The following is a 3,325-nucleotide window of genomic DNA, read 5'->3' as shown; positions in this document are numbered from 1 at the left end:
AAGCTGTGGGTGGTCACCCACAGCTTAGCGAGCGGCCAGGAGGCCAGTATTAAAAAAAAAGTGGCCACCCCGATTGAGAGCGAGCACTCGCTTTTTGCGAGCAGCTCTGAATGAGGCCCTCAGTTCCTAAATTCAAACAGTACTGTAAATTATAAATAAACTTGTTCTAAGCTGTGGCAAAGCGTATGACTTCTGACTGTTAGTCACCTCCATTATTTTTTTATTGCAAGAGATATTCAACTTGACAACTGAAAACTCATCTATGGTGAATACTGTGTTGTCCTGTCTCGCAGTGTTTATATAGATCCTTCCCTCTCCTGTCAGTATATTATAACTGAATGTTGCTGTCCATAGGGGATTGACGGCTTCTAATCTCAGCAAATACACAAGTATATCTCCCTTTCTATGTTCTGACTATTTAGCCATATTCAAAGCAGCTGCAGGTATGAACTGAAGCCATTCCTTAAGCTGGCCATACACGCTACAATTATCAGGCGATCCTCCCGATATCTGCGGATCTCCCCGATAATTGTAGCATGTGTGCAGGCGAGCGAGGGTTAAATATTGCTCGGACGGGCATGCTGGATTGTCCAGCATGCCCATCTGATGCGATATTTATGAAGTAAACTGTCGGCCGCATCGGGCAGTGTATGCCCAGCCACAGCCGATAGACATTTCCCTATTCCTTCCCATGGAAGGAACAGGGAAATGTCTCCTCCCCTGGGGGTGGAGCGCAGATGTCATGCTAATACACTGTGAGATATATCACAGTGTATGCCGCCGACATCTGCGGCTGGCAGGCTGCCAGATAAAATGTCTGTTGGTCTGACAGACATTTTATCTGGATGTGTATGCCCAGCTTTAGGACTGCGCTTGCCCAGCTTTAGGAACTAGAGTGATGAGTTTGTGTACTTACTGTAGGCTCTGTCCCTGCACTCCTGTTGTGCTCAGTTAATTTGCTTAGGAAACAAACAAGGGAGTCTCCGAATCTAGCAATTTTTTCCCAAACTGCGAGTCCCTGATTGGCCGGTAGCTGATTTTGACAGATGGGTGTGTAAACAAGGGGTTGGAGTTATCACTCACTACTCCACCTCAGACACTGCTTTGGTCCTGTTCCAACCTGTGGAAGCCGTGCCTCTGCATTCGATACTCTCCAGCCCCGGCTGTCAGTCACCTTGAAGGGGAAAGCTTGGGGGCGGCCCCGTGGATGCTACTTCCCTCTATGGACCTGGCATCTTCCTGTCAGCTCCAGTTTCTGCGCTCCCCTGGCGGCTGTGGACCCTCTCACACAGCCTCCGGTGAGTTCCGCTCTCTTGTCCTTTCAGGCAGCTCACTCACAGTGGCCCCTTGTGGGTACTATCTTATAGCCGCGGTCGCGTGCCAGTCCTCTTCCCGCCGACCGTACGTGCTGCCTCCACTAATTGGCCACCTTTGTTTTTTATAGGGATAGTTTCCCCTATTCTAGGGCCACATTCCAGAGTTGTGTACCACGTATCCATCAGCTCCCTATGTCCTAAGTAAGCAGCTGGCTTAATTTCCCCTCCATGATAGGGTTACCCATATAAATAAAAACTGGCATATTTTTCAGCTATGAATACAGAGTAAATACATGAATTACTCTTTAATTAAACATAAATTACATTTTATATATTTATTTTGTCAGTATACATAAATTAATTGGTATATAAAACTCCATACGATTCCCTAACAGTTCAGCCCTATATACTGGGCTATCACAGATATAATACTGTGGCTGGAAGCTGGCCACACATGGATAATAGTGGCCGCAGCACTAAAGGGGTTAACCCCTGTGATGCGGCACTATTTTTTAAATGAACAATGGGCGCTAGGCGCCATATTTAATTGTGCTACCTGCGCTAGTCACGAGTGTTTAAACAATGTTTTAAATGGGGGTTTGTGCAGCACTGAGCCAAGACAGCAGGTCCTGGGCTACAGTGCTGCAGTGTGTAACATTCTGATCCAGGGCACATTCTTTGTGTAAATATATATATATATATATATATATTTCTAAATATGTAGCATATAATGTATTTCAAGTGTGCTTGTATGTTAAGTGTGTAATTTATAAAGAAAATGCACTTACTTGTGATTTCTCTGGACGGCCAGGGGATCCAGAGTCTTCAGTGGGCTGCTGGATCCCCCAGCCCTTTCCAGAGAAATAAAATGTTCTCCTATGCAGCCTCATGCCAGCTGGCTAAAGCAGCCAGCTTATTGTGTTCAGGGAGCTCCAAAAGAGTATCCCTTCTGTGGCCAGGAAACCCTGCCCGGGGACGCTGCTTGCCCACCTCCAGAGCTCAGATTCAGGCAGAGATGGCCAGCTTTGTCCCTTAGCAGATTCCTGGAAGTCCATTTTGGAGGGAAAAAGGTGTGCCAAGCTTCGCGGGTGGGCTTAGGCACAGGGCAGTGACCACTCTCCACTGTCCATAGCGGACAATGGTAAACGTGCATGTGGCCAGCACATGCACAGGGAATGCATTTAAGGTGATTGGTTGGAAACCACAGGGCTGCTGGTAATGTGTATTGGAGTGGCATAAAAGAAGGCTGCGTGTCTGGTAAAATTGTACATCTTTGTATATCCTTTGTGGAGAACAACTGCTGTAACATCTTTTGTATGCTGATATTCCCTTTCAATCTGAAGGACTAGTCTTTTTTAAGACTTTGAGCAATAAACACAATAAACACCTGGCTGGCCTACAATTGCATCTGAATCCTGCGACCAACAGAATTGCACCAAATGCTATTCCGTTCTACTACTATTCTGGGTTGAGCCAAGCATCTCCAAAGCTCAAGCCCTCTTCCAGTTACTGTGCAGAGCCTGGTCCATTGCGAGAGATCAGGCGGGAACAGTCAACACCAAACAGGAGGTGTGGCCACAACTAGTCAACGCATATGCAGCAGAAGCTGTTCAAGGCGCAAGAGGTAGGAGCCTGAATGTACCTAAGAAGCGGTTCCAAACGCCGACGGTAGATTTTGGGGGTGGCAGCATCATTACACCCCCACGGTGCAGTGGGCAGAGTCAGTGACAGGCAGTCACTGATGGTAAGTGGGAATCCCTGATGCCCCAGGATCCAGTGGGTATCAAACCCCAATCTGTGATCGGGAGTCGGCTGAGGCCATCCGGTCACAAATATCTTCACATAGTGCTCTTGTTGTAACCTGTGGTTTACAACATACTTGCCTACTCTACCTGGACCTGCGGGAGGCTCACCATTTTTCAGGTAAGCCCCCGCACTCTCCCGTATTCTAACCATTTCCTAGTGAAGCGGGCAGAATGGGGAGTATTTTCTCAGGGATCCGTTAGTGG

This window comes from Taudactylus pleione, unplaced genomic scaffold (genome assembly GCF_031769625.1).
Source record: "Taudactylus pleione unplaced genomic scaffold, aTauple2 ptg000755l, whole genome shotgun sequence".
NCBI lineage: Eukaryota > Metazoa > Chordata > Amphibia > Anura > Myobatrachidae > Taudactylus > Taudactylus pleione.
This window is presented reverse-complemented; position numbering follows the sequence as displayed.